Consider the following 25,642-nt stretch of genomic DNA (forward strand, 5'->3'; position numbering starts at 1 on the left):
GTTATAAGACAAGCAAAGTAAATGGCCATTGGCCCTTTCTAGGCTCTAACAGGACCAAGCCGGGATTGCCCTTTTCTTTGTCTGCTTGTCACTTCAAATGCCAGGCGAGGGACACACTGAGAAGTAACAGTTAGGAAGCCAAAGTAAGGGGCAGGGCTAAATTGGTGGGTGGGTCTGAGATCACGTGATCTATATCCATTTGAACAACCTCACCAACTGCAAAAGAAAATAAGGTAGAAATCTGTTTAAATAGGTAAAAAGGGAGCGGCAAAAGAAGGCACCCAAAGATGAGCAGTGATTGACAGGTGGGTGGTGCTTAGGTCACGTCACCTAGATCCACTTGCATCAGCTCACCAACTACAAAAGAAATAGTTTGGAAGACTGCTTAACTAAAGAAAAAAGAGCGGCAAAATCAAGAAGGCATCAAAAGATGAGCAGTGATTGACAGTTCATGGTGTTTCTGTTGAGGTGTCCTAGATTCAACTGCACCAGACAAGAGGCTGCAAGGATGCTTAAGTAGGTGAATAAGAGCTTCAAAAACAAGAAGACACCAGAACATTAACAGTGGTTGACAGGTGGGTGGGGCTAAGGTCACATGGCCTAGATCTACTTGCACAAGCTCACAAGCTGCAAAAGTAAGTAGGATGGAAGGCTGCTTAAGTAGGGGAAAAAGAGTGACACACAAAACATTATCAGCGATTGAGAATGGAGTGGGCCTTAAGTAATGTGACCTAGATTTACCTGAGAATAACAACAAACCTCAGGCTAAAACAGTCTAAAACAGTAAAGACACGTCAGGTCTAGAAGTGACCTACTGTAAATCTTGAAAATCATAAGGTCCAGGCTAGACTGTTTGAAATCTTGAGAATCCAGAGGAGTGAAAAAAGCCTACAAGTATAGTTGCAAGGCAGTGGCAAAGTGTGACCAGAGAACGTATTGAAGCTGGAGACTTGGGAGAGTACTTGAGATCCAGGATCAAAGCAGGGAGGCCAGAAGAAAGACCAGAATTTGAGTAACTAGTGCATGAACATTCCTAGATTAATTCTTCTGTTTTTTTGGTTTAGAATAGGTAAAGATTTTCAGGATTAGGGATTGTGAGCGCTTGCTTTGGGCCCAGCCTTGGAACATTTGTGTTGTTAGCTCACGGTAGTCAGGAAGCCAAAGACTTGTTAATAGTAGGTGTTGAAACTTTTTCATTGGCTATCTGTTTTGGGAAATTACTTTATAGGATAAGGTGTCTCAAGTAAAGACAAGGACTTGTAAAAACAGGATGCAAACTCTATAATTTAAACCAGAATGTGTTGAAACCTGAAGGAAAACAAGTTTTGATCAACCATTCTTTGCAATGTTTTGCTTTAGACCAATCCGTATTATTTATAGTTTATCCTCTGGAAGCTCCAGTCGTTTGTTCAACCCTTACCCAGCAAGCCCACTGATAAAGATACTTTGTTCAACCACAAGAAATCAGTGTGACATGTTTCACTGCTCGGCCTTAGCACAAATACCTAGAGATTATATTTGATTTTCTTTACATTTGATTGCCTTTAGCTTGAATTACCCAACATTACTTTTAGATTACTCTATTTTATCTTTGGTTACTCTGAGTACCTCAGATTGCTTTGAATTACCTATGATTACCTTATTATGTTTACTTTAGCATAGATCACCTTAGGTTACCTTAAATTACATTTAGAGTACCTAAAATTACTCTGTTACCTTAAATTACCCTGGATTGTATAATTTCTATATATACCTTAGTTTACAATGAAATTAAATTGGATGACCTTTTTTTGCCTCGTATGACATTTACATTACCTTGGATTACTTTGGATCACCTCAGTTTTGGATAACAATGGATTAACAAGGATTACTTTAGATTTTTTTATTTTTTAGATTATTTTAACATAACAGCTCAAATTACCTTGGATTACTTTAGAGATTACATTATACTTGGTTAGGTCAGACTCTCTTGGATTACTTTAAATCACTTTTAGATTGCCTCACATTTAGATCATCATAGATTACCAGGGACTATGCTAGACAGATTTTAGATCACCTTGAATTACTTCAACATTACATTGGATTACTTTTAATCTATCCACCAGTTTACTGTAGATTACTGAGAATTTGATTTTAAATACATTAGATTATCTAAGATTATGTTTATATCACTGAAAGAGATCATCAAATATGTGCGCCTGTAAATCATCAACCAGTGAAGTAAAATAAAAACAAAATTGGTGCGTTGCTGTCACACTTTCACTGGCTTGTAATCTGCCAGGCTGTTGAATGTAATTGATTAAAGGAGCCAGGGGGAGCAGGAAATACCAACAACTAACCATGCCTCCATTATCAAAGACAACACCAAGGCTTGAACGTCTAGAGTCTGACGGAGTAATACATATTTTGATTTTTTCTTAGTAAAGAAACCTGATAAAAAGGAAGTTTAGTGAGCTTTCCAAAGTGACCTTTCAAATTAAAGTTAGGACCATGGAGAAAAAACAGAGACATTGAGTTACCTTGGATAACCTTTTAATAATATATTAATTTCGAACTCCCTAAATTACTTACATTGCCTCTGGGGTAATGTCTAATGAACTGCCTTCTGCAGAACTGCAAACTACTTTTACATTAACTCTGATTACCAATTACCCAACCTTACATTACGTCTCCTTAGATTACTTTTTATTACCCTGCATTATAGTTGGATTGCCTGCATTACTTTTCATTTGCTATAGGTTACTCATGATTACTTTTCGATTGTTTAAAATTAACATAGCGTACTTTACAGCTCCTGAGATTACTTTTTATTTTAATACCCTTCAATAATTTACATTGCTTTGAATGTTTTCAGGTGCCCTTACCTTGGATTCCTTTAGGTTAGCTCGGATTTAGATTACTATCTATTAACTTGATTGCATGAGACAAGGTTTACATTGCATCACATTCAATGATATTGCTTTTAGATTATATTGGGTATACTTTTAAGATCAGAAAGATAATAAAAAAGAATTGGGTCTACACTTTTGCCAAATGATTCGACCAATCCCTTTATTGTCAGAAAATTGGAAAGCAAACTTTGCCAATGTATTCCTGTGTATATGGGCTTTCAGATTGATCTAAGGCAGGAGTCTGCAACCTGTGGCTCTCCAGATCGTTTGGAGTAGAGGACATTGTGGAGTGAAGCTCTCTCCATTTACTATGCTGGTTAGGACTAATGGGAACTGCAGTCCAAAACATTTGGAGAGTCAAAGGTACCAGACCCCTGGTCTAAGGATACCTTATAATTGACATCTCGCATTCCTTCCTTGCAGGTATCTGAGCTTGGTGTATGTATCCCATTTTGTTGTGTTTACTTTTGTAACATATGGTGGTGCTTTAGTGCCACCTTGTGGAAAAAACAGTGCTCCAGAGATGAGCATGAAGAGAAAGAGTGTTCACAAGCAGTATATTTGTTTTACACAGCAACTGGCAATGTTATTTGCTACATCATAAAGAATTAATTTTGGTGTCCTTCCGCTCATCATTCTTTCTTCTAGTCGTTAGTCCTAGTCCTTCTCCTTCGTCATAGTCTTCAATCCTGGTCTTAGTCCTTATTCTTCATCATAGTTATTCGAAATAGTTATCCTTCATCCTAGTCCTCCTTCTTTGTTATATCCCTTCTCCTTTATTTATTTATTTGAATTTGTTTCTTTCTCCTTTGGCATGTTCCTTCTTCCTCACAATCCTTACACACAGTCCTTCTCCTTGTTCGCAATGCTTCATCATAGTCTTCCTTTTGCACAGACCTGCTCCTTCGTTACACTCGTTCTCCTTCACCGTAGACCTTCATCATCATAATCCTTTTTCATTGTGGCCCAACCTCAGCATAACTGCCCATCACAGTTGTTTCCTTTGGTCACAGTCTTCATCATTCCTTCTCCTTCATCACAGTCCTCCTCCTATTTCATAGTCTTTTTTCATCGTGCTCCTACCTCATCACAGTGCTTCATCAGTCCTTCTTCATCGCAGTCCATCGCCTACATCACACTCCCTCCCCTATTAATTCTTCTTCATCATAGTCCTTCTCCTTTGTCATAGTTCATAATCATAGTCCTTGACCAAATTCTTTGATCACAGTCCCCAGTCAGAAAAGGAAAGCAGGCTTGGAATCATATGAAGAATGAGCGCTCCTGGCATGGGAGTATGGAGCTCAGTTAAGCTCTGTGGGTACGTTTGTACAATCAAACCCCACTGTAACTAAATGAAATGTAATCCTGCACTGAGGTAACTGACAGTGCATTTGCACCTGCTGGTGAAATGAACCTAGCAACGGGAGGACACCATGTTTCAGGCACAGTGTAACTGACAGATTAGTGGGGGTGTGAAGGGACGTCAAGTTTGCTGTTGGTCTGTTCTGGATACTTGCAGTTGAGGAAAAAATGTTTAACATCAATGCTTCTGAAATATTACAATGATTAACACTCGAGGTGAAAGGCTTGATTCCACTGGGCCAATCAGGAACAGGTCACCTCTCAGCAATATTGCACTATTTGCTGGTATTGCACTGTTCCTCTAGGCCGAGAGGAATACATTGCCAGCTCCGGTGCAGCCCCTCCCTGCTCGCTGTCTCCTGGCCCTGTTCTCCTGCTTCTCTTATTGCCTGTCTATGCCCCTAATTCTGTCTCCCTTCTGGCTGCTTCCATAGTTACTCAAGTTAGCCATTGAAGGCCGGTCCCTCCTCCGCCACATCATCACCAAATGTGTGAAGTTAAAAATGGACTGCCACCCGTAGGCCGGCAACCGGACATTGCTCGGCGGCCACTTCTGAATGGATTTTATTATTTTTCCATTCACCATTTTAGATCGGCCAGCTGCTAATAGCATTATTACCCGCAGCTGCTGGGCAACGCTCGCTCTTATGAACCCGGGTTGCCTTCTAGTGTGCATGCACTTCCAATATACCTGGCTTCAGGGCTCATAAACCCGTATTGGCAGCAATAATGCTTATATCTCGTATGGAATCTTTTTTCTTAAAAGTCAAACAAGAAGTTGCAAACTATTAACTGATACAGATGTACTAAGAGCAGACATTATGACCCGACAATCCGCCAATACCACCACCGCCTGTACCATGTGCCTTCATACGGCATGCCCCTTCTCGGCGGAAACACCGGGATGCCGCTAATAGGAGGACATCACAAGTTACGTGGGCATGCACTTACCGGCATCCCGAAGGTGGTAATTAGGGCCTGCACGACGGCGGCAACACAGGCATCGCAGACCACCCGTAAATAGCAACTTGCAGTGCAGGCAACTGCCACAGGTACACACAATCACCACAGGTGGAGTCAATGTAGCCTGCCCCAGTACAAAAGGAGTACACCCACACGCCACACCCCTTCCCACACTAAAATGATACCACTAGCTGTTGCAATCATGGGGCTGAGGGACATGCCTGTACTGCTACAACTACAGCAACAACAGCAACAACAACAACAACTACAGCTACAACAACAGGCAGCACAGACGAGACGCAGTAGGAGAAGGAGGGTGAGACAGGCTCAGCAAGTTCCACCAGTGCAGCCAGTGGTACCACGTGGGCAGCCACCAATCCCTCGCATCAGACCCAGTCCATTCAATCTAACCCCAGAGCAGATCCACACCCTGTACCGGTTGGACCGGGACACCATCACCACCATAGTGGACATGATATACGACGACATCGTCAGCCTCATAGAAATACGCACTGCCATCCCCCCGCTACTAAAGGTGGTGTCTGTGCTCCACTTCTTTCCTGGCCACAGGCACCTACCAGCACACAGTGGGCCAGCTGCATGGCATATCACAACCACTCTTTTTGCACATGCTGAGCCAAGTGCTGGATGCCCTCCTAAAGCACGCCAGCACCCACATATCCCTACCACGGACTGCCCAGGACCTTGCCGACACTAAAGTAGGCTTCCATGCACTGGCAGGCATGCCCAATTGCGTTGGGGCCCTCGACTGCACCCATGTAGAATTGGTTGTCTCTCATGCAACAGAGGCGGTGTACCGCAATTGCAAGCAATACCACTCCATCAATGTGCATATGGTATGTGACTCCAGCAAGATCATCACACATTATTGCCCCCGATATCCCGGATCTACACATGATGCCATGGTGCTGCGTAACACCATGCTACCTCGCCACCTGGAGCGACATGCTGGATGACGTGCGTGGCTGCTAGGTGAGTTGCCTGACTGGCCCATGGCAGTGCATCTGGGTTGTGAGGTGGGGGGATGCATACTCCACCTGGGTGGGAATGGGGGTGGATGCATACTCCACCTAGGTGGGAATGGGTGGTGAGTGGACAATGCACTCAGAGCTAAACACTTATGACCTGAACCTCCCAACCCAAACATGTCACATCAATGCCACACATAAGACCAATGCTGTACATCAATGACAACATGCAAGACGCACAAGCAGGCCACCATGGGTATGTCAAGCGATGCATGACTAAACATGATTACATCTCTGCCAATGTCGCTAGAGTGATTAGGCACAGAGTAGCATACACTGCAATTATGGGAAGCAAGACATCGTTCCGCATCCACAGTACATCCGCATCAGCATGCAAGTGATTACCCTGCATCATCTGTACAACACAATCCACACTAGCAGACCATTTTGCAGTACACAATGCATCCAATTAATCTGTATGCATACGTACAAGGACATGTGCATGTCAACACCAAATAGCTGCGGCCATGGCTGTGAATCCTAAGGTGGCAGCTCACACATACCTCTTTGTGCTCCCATGCAGGTGATGGAGGCTATCCCTTGAAGCCGTGGCTACTTACCCCTGTGCGGAACCCACGGAACAGGCACGAAGAGGAGTACAATCGGGTTCATACCCGTACCTGTGTCGTGAATGAGCAGACCTTTGGCCTGTTGAAGGCGCGGTTCCGCTGCCTAAGCAGGTCTGGTGGAGCACTCCTTTATGGCCCTGAAAAGGTGGCAAAGATCACCATGGCCTGTGTCATACTGCACAACCTGTGCATCCGGAGAAATGTACCACTGCCACCTGACAATGACATGCATGCACCGGGTGAGGATGATGAGGATGATGATGGAGGAGAAGCAGCACCCCTGCCAGTATGTGATGCACAAGATGGCCGTGCTGGTGGTCGGTCAAAAAACCGAAAAAAAAATATCGAATTGCAAAAATCTCGAGAAAAAAAAATCTCGAATTATTTATTTATATGTATTTGTGGGTTCAGGTAAGTATAAAAAAAGGGTAAAATAAAAAAAAAATGAAAAATAAAATAAAAACGTATTAAAAAAAAAATCGAGATTTTTTTTTTCGAGATTTTCAATTCGAGATTTTTTTTTTCGAGATTTTTTTATTCGTTTTTTTGACTATAAACCGGCCGCGCTGTACGCCAATCACTGATTGACGAATACTTCTGAACCACAGGGACGTTGATGGATATGTGTCAGTGCTACATTGAGCACTGGGTCCATGTGGACATGCACACAGGGTATGTGAGGAGTTGGGCACTGTGACTGTCATGAATAGAATGAACACACATGAAATGAACAATGTCCAGGCATTAAATGATTTTGCACACAACAGGTGTATTAATGAAAATTACAGAAAAGTGCTTCCTCCCTCCACCACTCACACGCCCTCCCCCTTCACCCTTCCCCCTTCCCCCAAAACACCCAAACTCCCCATACCTCCCAATGAACACCCCATACCCCCAATGAACACCCCATACCCCCAATGAACACCCCCTTAATCCCCTATATACCACCAATACCACCTCCCCCCTCACCCATTGTCATCCCACACTATTTGCAAGCTTTTTTTGTGTCCGGAGGCAGCATTTCAGTCTGCGTTGCACTCCGCCTTGTCATCCGCACAGGGCTGGAGGGTGCGGAGCATGCAGGTGTGGAGTATGGGGTGGATGCATTTGGGATTGGCACGGCCGGCGCAGGTTGTTGGCACTGCATGTGTTGTAGCATACTGCTCAGGACCTGTGTGACGTCCCCCAAACTGTCACGGATCATGACTGCACAGGCATTAATGGCGGCATTGACCCAGCAATGGCCTGACGGATCTCTCGCCGTGTCTCCTCACCGTCAGCCACATATTGGCGCACCAGGTCAATCATGGAGTCCTGCCTTGCCTCCACCCTTGACAGCCGTGCCTCCAATTCAGTGGGAGCAGCAGAGGTTGAGGGGGCTGCGGCTGGGTGTGCCATTGCAGGGATGGCCTCTGGGGTGGTACTGAGGTCGGAACTGTGCAGTGGAACTGCAGAATCCAGCATGGGGCTGAAGAGTGTGCACTGTGTGGCGTGTTGGAGGGTGGACGGGGGGCTTGGGGTGTGTGGACATTCCACATGGATTGTTCCATATAGGTCCACGTACTCCGCTCCTACATCAACGTCACTGAGTGGGGCTGTGGCTGCTGCCTCACCCACTGAGCTTGTGGCAGCGGACTCGGTGCCATCAGCCTCCCTTTCAGCTGTAGTTGGCAGCTCGGTGGTAGTAGTCACGTCCGCTGCTGTGGTGTCCTCCTGTGCCGGCATGGCCTGTGCACTTGCCCTGGATTGGACTGTGGGCCGCGGTGCAGCCCCAGAGGTGGATTGGCCAGTGTCTGGCAGTCTGGCCCTGGACGTAGATGGCCTTGTGGCAGGGTCCTGACTCCCACCTTCTCCATCAGTGCCTGTGGGGGAGGAAGAGATGCAGGGCATCAGTGATGGTGTTAAATGCAAGAAGCATGAGATGGTGCTGTACAATATTTAATTTCTCATGCATTGCAATCTTATAGGTGTATCACACAGGGTAGTTTCAAGGGGGGGGGGCATATTGGCATTAGCTCGTGGAATCTCCATTCGGCACTGATGCGTACCAGGTGGTATGTCATTGTATTGGGCTTTGTGTGATGTGTTACATGCAAAGAGTCCCTGTGTGTTGGGTATCTAATGGTTATGGGATTGGCAAACAGCATGCATTTCAGTGTGGCAGGGTTTGGGCCTCCATCTGCACATGGATCTGTAAATGTGTGTACGATGGGCCATGCATTGCCTTGGCTTGGCTCACTTTCACATCAGTTGTGCTACGTCATGGTTTGGCCTACTGTGGTTTGCAGGGTCACTCACCTCCTTCTCCAGATGTCACGGCACCCGTCTCAATTTCCCCGAAGCCTTCTATCGACTCCATCTGGATGGTTGTGCTGCAGGTTTCCTCCCAGCGCATGAGTTTCACCGGTGAGTGCGCACCCCCGCCTGTGGCCATGGCCTCCCTCCGATTGCTGGACAGGATGTTCCGGACTCTGAGACAGAGGTCGTCCCATCTTTTTTTGCAGTCTTTGACTGTCCAGGGGGTGGGGCCTACCACAGACACCTTGCGTGCTACCTCCTCCTAAATTTCCTTCTTCCTCAGCTGCACCTCCCTTTTGAGGTTATTTGTGAATACCTCATCGTCATGGGCAGCAAGGGTATCTGCCAACATATTCAATTCCTCATCTGAGAAGCACTTCTTGCGCAGGCGGGGGGTGGTTTTACGGGTTGCCTTGGACATGATGTACACAATGGCCCTGGTCTCTCCTCTGTAGCATTTGTGGTTTGGGAGGATTGCAATGGATTGTGTTTTTAAAGATGGCCGCCGGTGCATTTCCCGTTCCGATGCGATGACGTTACTTCTGGGTCCGGTATTACGAGCCCGGCATTAGCATGTTGTTATTACCGGGTCGTTATTAAGGGGTTGCTGCTTGGCGGAGGCAGTATTGGCGGGTCCCGTGATGGCGCTATCGGGGGGTTGGAGGCCCTTTAGCGGCATGGCGGTATGACTATTACTGGCATGGGGGTTTGCGTGTGCTCGCGCACTCGTAATCAGCCGCTATTAGCTGCGTCAAAGGAGCACGGACCTGCTACTTCCTCCATGCCGGTAATGACCCCTTTTTTAGCAGGATTCTCGTAATGAGGCCCAACGGGTTTGGATGGCAATTGATGCATTGTTTCTGGACTCACACAAAAGCCAAGGTCTGCAATTCAAGTTGTTTATATTCATGTTATGAGTTAACCATGAAGAAATCAGAAATAGAATTATGAATTGAAATGAACACGTAGAAGACATTAAAAGAAAATGCGAACCTCATTTCTGTTTCAGAGCAGCATCCTGCGTGTTTAAAAGACACAGTGAGAGGGGACATGGTTAACAGAATAAAAGTAGACCAGCAAGGAGAGCACCCTGGAAGGGTTCCAAGCCTTCATGGGAATGGATAAGGAAGGGCTGATTAGAATCATTCGTTCTGAAGGGAACAGCGTGGAATGCCAAAGCAGGAAGCGGGCCGTGCTCGGTTGCCAGATTTAACATTAGTCAATCTGCCTTCAATGGAGGTTACCTTGCACTAATTAAACAGATACGCGGAAGCGGAACTGCGCAGGGCCAGCAAGGAATATAAACACGGAAGAGCAGATTAGAGCTCAGCGTACGTACGTTTCTCAAGCAAATGAGAGTGTGTCAAACATTGCAATTATGTTTTCATTTTGCAGACTTGACCTCCAAAGGTCACACGCCGCTTTGCTTAATCTGTAAATAATTTGCTGAGCTAGCCCGCGCCAGGCAACGGCGCACGGGCTTCGTTGTGCAGATCGAAAGTGGGATAATAATGAACAGGGTCACACCTTTGCACACACTTATGTGGGCCATCTGTTTTCGCAATTCCATAACAGAAAAGTATTTAGTTTATAGATACTAGTGAAAGATTTGGGCTGTCAATGTCAAAAGCATTTAAATACTCTTTTAGCGGTCTTCTTTACTAAAGTGTACACTTAAGGCTGATGAAGTAACTCATCGAAACTGCTCTGGGAATCAAATATCCCTCTCCAGTTTTACATCAAGGGGTAACTTAGTTACTCATAGTCAGGGCTGGACTGGGAACTAAAAGAGGCCCTGGAAATAATTACTGGGGACCGAAAGAGGCCCTGGAAATGAAGTTCAAAGTGGCCCTATATGACACATTTTCAGCAAGCCCAATACTTTTCCTATGAGAACATTTGGAAATACCACAGAAAAGAGGCCCAGGGTGCAGAGGCCCACCGGGAAATCTCCAGAGTTCCCTAAAGGCCAGTCCACCCCTGCTCATAGTAATTTATTTGCGAAAACACCCCTTGCAGATTACTTGGGTGCCCCCGAAAATGAACTGTGTGATTTATTCGTAGTAAATGCTCGAAGTGCACATAAAAAAGATGCACAGGAAAAGAGCCATCTTTTTAGGACCTGAAAAGACCATTGCACCACTATGTCGATCCCTAATATTCCCCGCTACACAGCTGATGCAGCCAGGCGAGATGCTGTGCTCCATTTCGCCAGGCAATGAAGCGCCTGACGACTGCCTGCCCCATTCACAACACACATGGGTGAACCGTTCTCAGGCGCGTAAGCATTCAGGCATGCGTAATATCCAGAAAATTGGTGGAGAAAAGTTTAGGACACTCTCCCGGGAAAAGGGAGCAGCAGAAGGAGGTTAGTTCAAGCCTCATTTCAGATTCTCTCATCTACCTTTTTTCAGCCATTTACCCAGAACTGCATGTTCTCTGGGTTGATCCTGGACACTGGGGTTTTAAGCTCTTCTCTGGGTCTCGGGATGGAGTATGGAGTCTCTGGAATTTCTGGCCGTCTCAGCAACTTCACCCACGACTTGATGTGATCGGCTACAAACAGAGAGCTAATTGCCAATCACATGCAGGGTCAGAGGCGTAACCATGATTTTCTAACAAGTGGAGTCTGAAGCTAATGTAGCTGAGCCCACCGCAGTGATATTAATATCTGTAAATGCCCACACAGTACTGCTGAGTGGGCATTTACAGATTTTGGGTGGGCCTTGCCTGCTGAGGCCCTACCCTGTCTATGCCTCTGTGGAGGAGTGAGTGGAGAGAAAGCATTGAGTAAAACCCCGCTCATAATGATGTCATTTGAGGTTGAATATGGGGGGGGTTGTAAAAAAATGTGGGCGGCTGGATGGCCGTGCAGTGTTGCCGAAAGGGGGCTAGGGTGTTGGTGACATCATTCCCCAGGTTTCTGTTCAACAAATTTAGGCAGGTCTGCATTTACAAAATGCACCATTTAAACACTGAAGATATGACGTCATGAAGGCTGAGCTTGATGATGAAACAGACTAAACATGGGACTGGAGGGAAGCATCTGTGATGTAGAGTTTGGTTGTGTCCGAGAACATTGCGGGTGCCCCCGTTTTAGGAATTACTGTTAATAACAAGCAGGATATGTTTTTCTAATCTGCCAGTTCCTTCCTATTTGTGGCTTTTAGAGTGGGGATGTTTGGGTTGTAGAGGGTGTCGTTTTGCAGGATAAAGATATGCAGGGCTGATTAACTCTTTGGCTTAGTTGCTGTCTTGAACTAGTGTGGTCTTTGAACTGGTTAAGGCCATCATGTCCTCAGTTTATGTTAATCAGCCTGTTACTGCAAATTCAGTGATATTCCTGTGTGTCTTGCGTTAACCTCTTATACCACTTGTCTGTCACTGTCCCCTCATGGTCTTTTACTCTTCTGTCCCCCATTAATATTTTCTGCTTTTTTAACCTTTTTTTATGTTGTATGTCTCTCTATAGTATAAAGAGCACAATGGGCATTTTAATTTTTGTTTGTGCCAATGTGTGGATCTGTCAGATAAAACTGGGGATCTCCGAAAGAACAAAAGGGAACTACCCAAAATGAAACAAAGAGGTTTCTGTGGTAGACACTTCTAAACACAAAGTAATAACTTTTTTCTTGAACTGATCTATTCATTTAACAGTTATGCACTTTACTAAAATCACACAAGTACAAACAGGGTTTGCAAAATCTACTAGTCCATTCGCCTTGGTGAGGAGATTTTATGAAGGGAGAGTACAATTTGCATAGTATTCGACCTTGCTGGTGAGTAGGGGGATGTTTTAAACTTTTGTTTGACATTTACTGCATACAGAGTATGTTTGCAATATATGGCAAATTAAAGCTTCACTGTGTATGGCTGGCCTTTGGATGGTACCATTGCACCAAATATGAAGTGTGCTTATGGTTACCATTCTACAGGGAGCAATGGTAAATACTTTATCACACGTCACCATGGGGCGAGTGCATTTCTCTTATGCAGAGTATGTAAACTAAGAAACACACCCTGCAGGTCTAGTGGGATTTTTAAGAATTTGCAAGTCCTGACAAAGTTATTATTTCACTTTGGGAATGTTTTTACAAAGGGGATTATTTTAGGAAATACACACGTCAATCTTACACAGACAATATGTTACACATAAAAGACTTAAACAAACAATAAAGAAAGAACATACAATACTTACACAGGTGTAAATCAAATTACAGCACAAGCCACTCAATACGGATTTAGTGTTCAGCATTCATAAGTCCCATGAAACCTAGCGGGACCCCAAAATCATGCTTAAAGATGTGCAACAGTTTTAGTGGGCTTGATATTCTTCAATGAGCCAATCAAAACCATCAGACATCCCATGGAGGTTCAGTGGGCCAATCATAAAAGATACGACTCACTTCCTGGTTCTCTCTGGGTTGTGCTTGGCTGTTAGAGGGTGTAATAGGGTTGATCCAAACAAGGAGGGAGCAGTGGTGCTTGTGCGGTAGTCACTAGAGAGGCAGAGACAGCTTCTACTTATTTTTGTGAGCACTTAGAGGACAACTAAAAAGGGCATTCTGCGCGATTGCATAGTGCCCCTTTCGAGTGTCCACAAGCAAACGCTTAACATGTTCCTCAGGTACTGTCATTTACTAATGCCTCACATTCCCATGTCTGCCAGGAACCCCTTAATATGCCATGTTTGCCACACAACAGCGATCTGCACATGAAGTAGCACAAATAACTACTGAGTAATCCACAAGCCCACAAAAACTAGTAATGCTGACATGCCACTTCCTACTTTTCTTAACCAACATTAATAGAAAGAAGCTGATGATGAAATAGATCCAAGAAAAGATAACAAGGTTTTTATATGCACTTCTGGCTTCTTGTAACACGCCACCTTTGCAATCGTGGAGAGTACTTGTAGTTCACATTATCAATGCGGGACTACAAAGTACCAGTACTATTTTCACACCTGATAGTGGACAAGGTAATCTTGCTGTAAACTGCCCTCTCAGTTATTCTACTTTTAAGATATGAAGACAAAGCCAAGAAGAGCTTGTGATCGTCACCTGCATTTAGTCATTGTTTGATAAAGGCTGGCAAGTTTTTGCTATGAATAATGTAAAAGGCATTTACAGTGCCACAAAAAGGTGAATAGGGGTTTGGGCAGTTAACAAGCAAATATCATGGTCTACTCAATGCTATAACAGAGTACACTGCAAATAAAGAAAATAAAACAATTTGAGAAAATGAATCACAAACAAAACCTAAAACCATTATTAAGCTTCAGATCATCAACTGCCATAGCAGATCTTCTCCTTCGGCAACCTTTATCATGGCTCGTTCATATTTAGAGCGCTGCCTGGGATGTGGGCTGAGTGTTCTCCTGGTTTGATGACCGAAGTCTAAGCACCTATGCTCACAATATACACTGGGAACCGCAACCACAACTACCTGGACGGCTGTTCTATGAGCACAGACAAGGGCTTCTAGAAGTTATCTTATGCCTGCTGTCTGAATTAAAGGCTTCAGTCATTTAAGCCCAAGAGTGGCATCATTTTTACAAAGAAACAGGAAATTGGGCATTTCGATCGAAGTTCCACAGCCACAAACACAATCAAATGGACCCTGACCCTGTTTTGCATTCTGGTCCGGAGGATCTCATAAATAGCTGAGCCCCAACTCAGTGAATTCCTGCCTTATGACCCTAAACCAGTCCACATATTTAGATCATGGTTGAGCTTACATCTCTAACAAAAGGGCCTCATAGAATGTAGGGCCCTGAGTGGCCCAGATTCTGATAAAAAAAGGCCAATGGTTTGAAAGCCAACTCTTCGCTAAGAGGTCTGATGCTCAACTCTTCATAGGGTTACATGGGACGTTGCCAGGTGGATCTTTACTAGGGACTGTAGACATGTGTTTTCAGCTTTCTGTGGGTTTAAGGCAACTGACAGAGCCCCAAAGTTCCCTTGCACAGAATGCTCCTGTCAATGCCGCAGCCCTATAGGTCTCCAAGAAAGGGACGTCTAAATGCCCCTCAGGCTGACGACTGAAGTGGAGAATCACACTTGAATACTACTGAAGGCTCTTTGTGCTTTGTGCCATTTGGGCTTTCCATGATTCGGTATTTGAATATTGTATGCTCAGGTAATCAAACCTTTGCCCATTGGACCTGCTCATGGGCAGTGCCACCCAGCAAGATCTTGAATGTGAAGCATTTGTTTACCTATAAACCAGAACTTAGTTTTGGGCCCATTGATGGTGAGATGGTTATATTTGCAGCATTTATCAAAACTCCTAGAGGTGCTGCTTCATGCCATGTTTAGTCTGACAGAGGATCACTGCATCACCAGTACAAAGCAGAATTAGAATATGTACACAGCCCTGTCTAACATCCCTGGCCATCGAGAATTCCTCAGATAACTAGCACGCTCACCTACAATCTCGATCTTCTCTTAGAGAACTCAAATATCATGGTCTAGTCATCATTCCAAAGTTTAAAAAAGAGGTTTACTTTGTGACACAAGATCCTTTGCAGGAAGCAGATTGAAACCCAAGTGTGGGCTTTGAAATGCATGCATCTCAATACCAGTGCGAATCATAATATCTAATGACCTTTGACCTACCAGGGACTTTGACAGGCAGCCGCATCGATGCACTATCCTATGGACATTCACTCCTTCTTGATGGACAGCTTGTGTGTGCTCTCACTCTCTGGGGTATCACATTTTATCTGGTGGTCTCTTCATACTACGAGGCATGGAGAGTGTTGGATAAATAGATGTTTGTACGGCAAGGACCACATTCAAATAAGTGTTCCCTTGTAATGCTGGCTAGGGTTGAACTCTAGCTGGCACACATTACATACATTTTATCAGACAGTAGCTGCCACTAGATTGGTGAAACAACGTCACATTTAAGGTTTAGCATTGACTGTTGCAATAACCAATGAAGGCATTTGATTGTTCATTTAGCCATCCAACATGTGCAAAGTAGACTTCCAGTGGGTGGCATTTGTGGTATTCAATTTGTGCCGTGGCAAATTCTGGAACATCTGCAATTGATGCAATTATTGCACTGTCGACCCAGCTGGAGCGTGAGCTGACCTTCTGGCCCCTGGCAATCATTTACTTGATAAATTGTCCATTTCTGGTCAATCTGTTAATCCCAATTCTGAAGCTACTGCAAATAAATGAAGACACACCAGTCACAAACAAATATATAACAACAGTTTATTATCATCGCTTAAACAAACCCAAATGTATCAATGCATGGGGGAGTGAGCGTACTTTATGCAAATTTATCAGCATGGCGAATTCGTTCTAGTCCATCATGTGATGACGGTTCATGACCTGTGAACGTGGGTATTTCACTATGCAACACATGTTGCAGCGCTCTCCGTCATCCCTCAGACAAATTACTGTCTGGGAACAGAGCATAGTGGGGTGTAGGAGTATATCTTGTTCGTAACACAAGGTAACATTCCTCATGCTTCATTATCTATGTTGTTCCTAGACTAAAAGGTCAGTCTGTATTTGGACTCAGTAGCTCGGTCCTTCAGAACTATATATGCCATGAATTGTACTTGCTTTATTCAGCTAGATGCACATTTATAATTAGCTGCGGAAAATCAAGAGTGTCAGGAAGACAGGAAGGCACCTAATTTACAGATTAGCTAGGTTCATGCCAGTTCTTCAAGGCTCTAAGTTTAAAGAAAAACAATGTACTCAGCAGATTTAGCATTCCTGTCCAGGGGCATGTTTGTAGAGTTTTCGGAGGGGTGACTTTGTGAATCTTTTCCCACATTCAGAATGAAAACCCGGGCAAGTGAGCAAAAGGACCAAGATGGAGTTCGGGAAGCATGATTGCGCAATTCAATGTGTGGGTGCTTAGGCCAATATAACACAATACAGAATGGATGTATTTTTACAAATCATGTCAGCACAAGATAAAGCACACCCAAAAAGCAAGCAACATGTATGGCCTTTCCAGCTCAAAGGGCAGCAAGGGTATTAGACCCATTGACAGCAGCAACAACGCCCAGCTCTAGGTGTCGTGGGCTTAGCCACTGCTCCTACTCCTTCACCTTTTCTCCTATGCCAACTGCCTGTGGCCTCTGCCTTTAAACTCCTGCGTATACAAAGTGGCCTGGTGCCTAACTGTATTTACTTGCCGGGGAAGGGAAGGTTACCCAGACACAGCCATGCATTCAATGCTTTTTGTTCATTTATCCAAATGTCCAGGGTGAAGTGGACCTTCTGGTTATCAGTCTGATCTAGTGCATGCTCCATTATGAAAAGTACCTGTTTTACAACTCTGGTACAGCCTTGCATGAAAAGTAAGGTTGACTGGGAAGTACCCAGCAGTGATCAACTTTACTAATGAACAGTGGCGGTCGAAATATTTGCAAGTGATGCAGAAATGGCAGAATTTACCTACAGCTCTACGTTTCCAGTTGTGAGGGATTCTAAAGTTTTTCTGCTTTGAACAAAATTCATTGTTTGTGTTTGCTTTGGGCATGCACATTTTTTGGTCAATTTAGAAGCCAAAACGTTTCATGCCCTCTCAAAATATTCACGCACCCACAGAAAAAGAATCAGTGCAAATTCCCCCCAAAACATCTGCCAAAATCAGAAGTTTTGGTATGCAGATGAAACCGTGAAGCGTGCACAATTGTTCCAAAATATACCGTTATATCCATTGGACAACATTCTGCAACTTTACTGAGCCCCGCACGTGCACATTCCCGAATAGTAAGTGGTTTCTTGTGTTACGTATGTGCTTTGGAAGGTCGTTCCAGGTTTTGGCCACTTGGTGAGAGAAGGAAGATCCTCTGAGTTATCTTTTGTTGTAGGGTTTCGGTTCCAGGCGGATGTCGATGCTTGATCTGAGCGTTCTTGTTTGTTGATGTAGACGCAGTTTGTCTCTCAGGAACTCAGCGCCTTGGTTGTGTATTGCTCTATGCGTGATGCACATTGTTTTGAATTTTATTTGTTGTTTTAATGGTAACCAATGTGGTGTTTTCAGCGCTGGCGTGGTGTGTTCTCTTCGGGGTAGTTTCAGAAACAGTCTGACTGCCGCATTTTGTATGCGTTGTAGTTTTCTTAAGAGTCGTTCAGGCATACCTAAGTATAGGCTGTTGGCGTGGTCTACTCTGGACATGACGAGGGCGATGATGGTGGATGTTTTATTGTTGAATGATAGGAACGGTAGGATCCTCTTTGTTGCTCGCAAACAACATTCATCAAAAACCAATAAAAAACGTAAGGTATGCAAACCAAAGTATAACCTTAATTTTTTTTTATTTTGCATTTTTTAAAGCGCTCACAAAGCCCGCGGGCATCCAGGCACTGTTACAGGAATTGTTTTTGTTGTGAAATGTTTTTTTCTTAGTTTCGGATTTATAACGTGCATAAATTCCCAGAGGTTTCTAAGCGCGGACCCGGGGATCGAACCTGTGTTGCTTCATGTTGTCTTGCTTCCAAGGCGAGAACGTTGCCGCTGAGCTATCCTCCAGCAGCAACGTTCAGCAAGTCAAGTGTTAGGTAAGTTTTCCTAAAGTCCAATTGTTATTGGGCTCTACAAGATTTATACCTTGGTTTTAGGCCCCAACTTCTAATATAGGCCTATACTACCCAAGGTTGGTAGAGTGGCAGAGCAGCCAGGCTTATTTTAGGAAGAGGAATGTGAGCTGTAAATCACTACTATGAAATCGGAACATACATAGACCCCAAAAATTGTGATTTATTTTATATATATACACACAAGGCAGTTATAAACTAAAGGTATAGTGTATAAACTAGCAACATCGAAAGTGCATTTAGAATAATAAGGACGAATAAAGCAGGCGAGTACATTGTTATAGACTTTTCTTATCCACACACAGTGTGACTTCAGTTCAGGTCAGTAAAAGTACTTATTTTAAATTAACTCTGCATTATTCAAGTTTAGGCAAGTTCAAGAATGTAAAGAGCAACAATCTCAGGTAAGCAATACTAATAGCAACTCTTATAAGGTTTAGGCAGTCTTTTCCCTAACAAGAAAGGAGTTCTTTCGTTTTTTTAGAGGGACACCAGCACGCACAAGTTAATAGGAATGTGACAGTTCTGATGAAAATCATTCTAAGCACAAGTAAGTAACAGGTTAGTTGGCCTTTGTAAAGGTGCAGGGGCTTAGGAGAAGCCTTCCTGGAGGGGCACAGGCTGTTGGGCCTGGGCCACTGAAAATGGGTGAACACAGAAACAGTAGAAACGGTTCTCCAAAAGCAAAGGAGTGACACAAATGGCCTCAGTTAAGATTACCAAGAGCCCCACAGTATATTGAGAGTGACGAAGCTGATGCAGCTGGACGCCTTCTGGATGCATCGCTGCAAACTCTGTCTGCTAGTACTCGTTGTTAGGGTGAATTTTCATTTCTGTGCTAATTTCCTCTGACTTTAGGAGACCCCCAGATCTTTTGCTGGACTTAGGACATTTTAATTTTAACTCCTGAGTGGGACCTTTTTCTTACTCTCTCATGTGTTTTTCCCTGATTAGGATTTCATGTTTTCACTATTTTTGGAGTCTGACAAACTCCATAGGCATCTGCTTTTTGTATAGTAAGAGAGGATGACTAAATTTAGGATGACACTGACAACACCCAGAACCGACCAGAGAAACTCACACTACAACAAGAGAGACAATGCTAAGTCGAATAGGACACAAGCGACACCCATGAGGACAGAATTGGCATCCCTAGCCAACTCCAGCCAATAACCTCACCCGCCCCATAATTGCTACCAGGCAGCATACCTGTATAAAGTTGTGTGAATGTGGGCACTGGCCATACTTAAACTAAGTCATGGGCATTGACAGTATGGAATTATGAATGAAGACAGGGGCCGCCCCAGGAAATAATTGCAAGCGTTGGCATGTGCCACGTTTCGAAGGGGCTATGAGCGATAGCGTGCATAAACAACTGAATAAGATGAACGCCAACCACCCCCCCACATTTGGATGGAGTAGCCTTGGCTAGTCGTCTCCTCGTAGCGACTGGATTGGGAATGCTCTCTGAGCCAGATTTGAAGCGACACACAAACGCCTACCTGCCCCGCATACAGACAGGTGTCACATAGGTGGCAGAGGCCGAACTTGGGTAAGGTTATGAATGTGAGTGGATGCCGTGTGTGAAATGGCCTGTAAGTATCGGACGACCCAGATCAGGACAGAGAGGCAGAGACGCACATGCACCCCTCATGGAGAGAATGCAGAAATTTAGCACCATAGTTCCAGACAGCAACGCCAATTAACCAATCCACTAACAATTTCACCCCCCTGCATACACCCCTCAAACTCTAACCAAACACAATCACAAATCTACTACACAACAATCCGCACAAACCTCACTACATTGCAACAACAAAACAAACCACATATAGACTCATACAACAGCACCGATCGTAAAACACCGCAAGCGCAGCCAATGGACTGACCGGGCTGAAGCCGCCAACAGCACATCACTGCTCTCTTGGCCTTTTCCAGCTTATTCCCACTAACTCACCCCCCCTTTCTTTCAGAGCCGCCAGAGTGCCAGGGGACCACTCCGGTGGTGATAGTGTGCGGTACAAATATCCTTTAACATTAACAATGAAAACCAGTTTGGCAAAATAGTATGGCCAGAGGCCTATAAAAACATTTCCTTCATGTTAGCTGGGAGCAAGCTCACTGTGTCATGGGACCTGTGACTTTTTTGTAGGCGGGAGAGGTGGGGCTCAGCATATGGAACAATGTTGATAGAGCAGCAATGTTTTCTAAGGGGACAGTACAAGCTAGGACTAGTATGGAGATTGTTTATGAGGGGCATATCGGTGAAGTCTTGTACATTCTTGTACAGTGTATGTTGTTGCATCATATAGGGCTACAAAGATGTGGTGCCCTGAAGGTGTGCGCCAGGCTACCCCCTGTGTGTGGTTGATGTTTGTCCTGGTTTTTCATGGTGGGCTACTATGCTCATCGTACTATGAGGGTACTGGTGGTGGGCGTGGCACTGGTAGTAAAGCTACCATACACTGACATTTTGCTCTTCCAGATCTCACTGGTTGTGTTGAACAAACACTGTACACGCGTGGACTAGTACCTTTGTATTTCCCTACCACTTCTTTACCTGTGCAATTGTCCTCTTGCTTGGTGTAAGTGTTGCTGATGCCTGAACTCAGATGGGTCATAGACTTTATGCAGCTCATGATGATTATCATTATTCTCCAATTCACTGGCTATGTGGGTGCTGGAGGACTCAGAATCCATGGTAGGAAAGATCCCAAGGAACACTGGGAAAAAGGGTGTTGAGTTCCCTCAAGACCAAATTGATAAATTGATACCTGTGCGGAACCCTTGAGATAAAGGGGATCAAACAGTGTTGGAAATCCTTTAAGCCTGGATTTGCAGTACCTACGGGTCAGCCCGGACGGACCCGAGGATATGGGAATACTCTTTATTTACATTTTGTTCCCGGTTTTTTATTTTGACCCATTAGTAAAATGTTCCTAGAATAAAAGAAACACAATGTGACTGCATTTACATCTTGGCCTGGTAATTGATCCCTGTCACCTTCAGGCCACTACACAAAAGGATTGCAATATTTATACTGTTTTCACTGAAATACTCTGCCCGAACCCTGGATATAGTTCAAGAAAAACGGATTATAACACAACACCTAATGTTCAGATGGTTCAGAATGTGGCCAACTATGTTCTTCCAGGCTTAATATCATTACAAGAGAAAGTTTAATATAGTGAGTAGTGTCCTATTTCAGCTCTAGAGAATGACATTTCAGGTAATGGCAGCCATGCTTTAATCTTTTGTAATTTTAACTGTCTAAGCTCATTTGCTAGTGCTTACAACCATGAGGGAAACTAAGCGCCTGTAAACACTTGTGTACAGATGCATTATAAATGACTTATCATATCATAATATAGGAGAAGTTAGGGAGGAGTGCAGGAATTAAAAAAGCACCCTGTTTTTGATTGTATGTCCAAAGGATATCAGGCCTTCTATTCAGGCTCCATACACCTTCTCCATGTTGTTCCATTCCAACCACGTCACTGGGACCCAGGCACTAGAGGACTTTGCTCCCTCCTACTACTGCACATGTCACCACCAGCCCTGAGCCTATTCTAACCCATCCTCCTCCTACTCACTCTATCCCTATTCCTTACCCTTCAGTAGGGGACTCCAGATATCCACCTGTATGCTACCAGTGTCCCTTCATACTCCTCTGATGTCCGATCCTACCCCAATCCTCGTGCTCTTAAGCACTATTTCTACAGCCTTGGCCTCAGACTTAGATTTCTGCCCTCAAGTACCAGCTACTCATGAAAGAATCACACTTTCCATACATGACCACAGCCTCCCGTATTTTAGCTTGAAACTTCCTTTTCTGACCCCTGTCTTGTCACCTCTTCCCCAATCAGTAAACCCACCATTATTGCACCTCACTAGACCTCATTTTTCACTCCACTTCCCTTAAATCTTTGCCCATCACTTTTTACTCTTCTCACCACTCTCTACTGTATTGCACTTATATCCTCCACTTTGCTCCCACCCCCTTCTATCACCAATCATAAATCCTGACCCAACCTCATTGTTCCCTATCTGAACGAAGATAGGCTATTCCTGGCTATGACTTAGCACTTGTTACTCCATTAAAGCACCAATATCCCTCTCTCTGCTTCACTCCATCCTGCTCATCTTCTAAATCTTAACTCCCCGCAGCAATCCAGCAATTAAAGACAACTACGTGCCTCCATCTAATCTACTGGCATAAAACCCTCTCGCCCCTCGACAAGGAATACCTCCTTTCTTTTTCTTCCACTATTGCTCCCCCTTATCTTCCTCCCTCCTCTCTTTCTACACTCTCCTCCAGCACCCTTCGCTTTGCTGACCACTTCCTTCTCACTGTTCCTCCTTCCCCTTGTGCCACATCCCGTTTCCGCTCCTTCCATCTCCTAGCCCCCCCACACTGGAACTCTTTACCTCTCTCACTCCGCTCTATTTCTACCTTTTCCTCACTCCGCACTTCCCTCAAATCTCTCCTTCTCCATTCCCCACCATGAAACACCTCCGCTCTTCCTGCACCCTCGCCCCTTGCCTTATCTTCTTGATCATCTCACTCCCTCACATTCTCACCCTTTACCCTATCAGTTTCCCTCCTCCTCCTCTTCCCCCCCATTCCTCTCAGTTCTACTGCACTACTCTCCTTCTCCCCTTCAGTTTAATTGCTCTACTTACTGTTTTGTTGGTCTGATTCTCAATTGTAAATTGCTTCTATTATTGTTATAATGTTAATTGTCATATGTATCCTGTTGTTAAAATGTGCAGCGCTTTGGTGTAAAGCGCTATATAAACTAAATAAATACTAAATACTATTGATTTTGCCAAGACATGCTTTTACAGCAACATCATCTCTTCTGTCCACTCACATCCTCACAAGCAATGCAGCACCCTCATTCCATGCTCTACCCCATATCACTCTAGATGACATCTGCCTCTGCTGATGACTATGCCAGCTATTACTCCACAAAAATCTCTACAATCTGATAAACCATCACTGCACTGGTTATAGGTGAACGCATCGAAAACAAAAGGATCGAATGCCTTTTTTTCGACACCAAAAGTGCCGAAAAAAAATGTTTTGAATGCTTTTTTTTTCTTTCTTCTGGGGGGGTTGCCCCCAAGCTCCCGTTTTCCTTTATAAAAACACTTTTTTACGCACACTAAACCCAAAAACATAAATAAATAAATATTAAAGCATTTGATTCTTTTTTTTCCGGCCCTTTTGGATTCGAATAAAAGGGCATTCGATCCTTTTTTTTGATCCTTTGACTAGACACGGACTGCAATTATATCTCTCCCTCATCATCCTCCTTTCTCTCCATCACACCCCACTATCACCTACTTCATTCTCTAAGGCTTCCCACTGACCAGTCATGCTGATCTTCCAACCCAGCCTCTGGCCTGTCAAACTACCCTGTACCTTTGCTGACCACTTCACACCAGAGACTATCAATGAACTGGCACCCCTTACTTACTATTGCATGTCTCATGCCTTTTCACCCCTTCCTGTCCTCTGTGATCCTCCCAGCCTGCTTTAAATTGACCACTAGCATATCAGTCTTAATTAAATCAATGGATGATCACAACAAAAATACAAATGTTTTCTCTGGTCTGGAACTTCACTCTTCCAAAATCTTAGAGTTGTATTCACCACTTAACTGGAGACACAGCTACTTCTGCCAGTATGGGTTCTGAGGCATGTGAAGAAGTCCCCTGTCTGACTTTAGTGGTGGCAGGTGGGGTTAAGATGAGGGATGAGTGCTTCCTGAAGGAAACAGATGCTTGGACCCGGGATGATGTGGCAAGGATCCCCTAGTTATCCCCACCATGCCGTGCAGGCAGAGTTTCGTCACAGTGCTGTTTTGTGAAGCTCCTGTTCTTTTAAGGGGACTGGTTTTGAGGAAAGGCCCCTCAGAATTGGCAGTCCCTGAATGCTTAGCTCCTATCTCAAGGATGAAATACGTATATAAACCCCCATAATGAAGGAGTCGCACCCTCTCTAAGATGGAAACCTTGAGCTATAAATCAATCACCTCACATGTTCACCACACATATACACCTAGGTCCTGTTAGGATAACAGAGTGCTCCCCAAGATCGAGGCCAGGGTGTGGCAAGCAGATAGGACTGTTCATGGGGATAGAGTAATCAACCCTAGGGCCCACATCAAAACTGTAAACCATCCCCAGGTGTGTTGCCAATCAACCAACCTCCATAGAAATTACATAGGCAGCGACACCTGTGTCAAGAGAGGCCCAAACATACCAATAAGAGAGAAAAAACTCAATAACTGAGTAACTCCAGGTGAACCAGAAACCCCAGCTTTATTCAGCTACAAATGGCCACTGGCAGAGCGTACAAAAGACAATCTCAAAATGGCGTTGAGAACAAGGATTTTAAGTGAAAAAGACATCATAGCTGATGTCATAGTTAATAATTATCATAAAAAATGTCTGCTCTTTCACTTGATTTGTTGGTAGAATATAGAACACATAGTTATCCATAAGCAAACCTTTTGCTATTGGTCTTTCTACAACTAATAACTCCTCCTAGATACATCCTTCCACAAATGTTACATTTCTGTAATGCTCACCTAATATCCTTGGACCCACTCCCTTGGACTCTTGTTCCGCTCAGGACCAGGTCTGAAAACACAGGAGTTTGGGTTTAGCTTTATTGTCTCTTCTAGCCCGGAGCCCACCTCCCTTGTGGACCCAATGACCCCCTAGTGCTCTCCTCACCTTGCTTTTTGGTATGTTGCGCTCTCCGTCCTGCTGTTCTGTGCAGGGACGGGTTGTGGATGGGCGCGTCGCAACCTAGTTGCTTCACTGGTGCGGGCCCCTCAGAGTCCAGACCTGCTGCGACTCCGTTCATCAGTGAAGTCTGCTGTTTTGGCAGTTTGTCCTTTATTTTGCAATTGCCCCTATTA

This window comes from Ambystoma mexicanum, chromosome 5q (assembly GCF_040938575.1).
Source record: "Ambystoma mexicanum isolate Mex_15411 chromosome 5q, UKY_AmexF1_1, whole genome shotgun sequence".
Classification (NCBI taxonomy): Eukaryota; Metazoa; Chordata; class Amphibia; order Caudata; family Ambystomatidae; genus Ambystoma; species Ambystoma mexicanum.